This window comes from Penaeus monodon, chromosome 33 (assembly GCF_015228065.2).
Source record: "Penaeus monodon isolate SGIC_2016 chromosome 33, NSTDA_Pmon_1, whole genome shotgun sequence".
NCBI lineage: Eukaryota > Metazoa > Arthropoda > Malacostraca > Decapoda > Penaeidae > Penaeus > Penaeus monodon.
The window spans coordinates 31,900,286-31,900,539 of NC_051418.1; the positions used below are offsets into that span (position 1 = coordinate 31,900,286).

General features: G+C 30.3%; 1 protein-coding gene across 1 annotated transcript in view; it reads right to left on the reverse strand.

Moving 5' to 3' along the window:
* LOC119594388 (proteasome activator complex subunit 4-like) overlaps positions 1–254 on the reverse strand; it is a gene marked incomplete in the record, with an annotated part of 28,225 nt that overhangs the window by 15,862 nt on the left and 12,109 nt on the right.

Below are 254 nucleotides of genomic sequence, written 5' to 3' on the forward strand. Positions count from 1 at the left end.
CTAGTGGGAACCTAGATCCTCATGTCTGTATTACTTGTGGCAAATTATCATCAGTTTATAGACTAGAATTCAGGTAATAATACTGTATTTTCCTTTCAGTTTTTCATCAGATTTTCTATTTTGTGTTTGATTTTTCTTTCTTTGATAGTTTCATGTATAATCCCTTTCTTTTCCTTTCAAACATTAATAACAGAGCCTTTGGAGAAATGAAGACAAAGGATTTTAAAGATTAGCATAAAAAATAGGACTGAGAG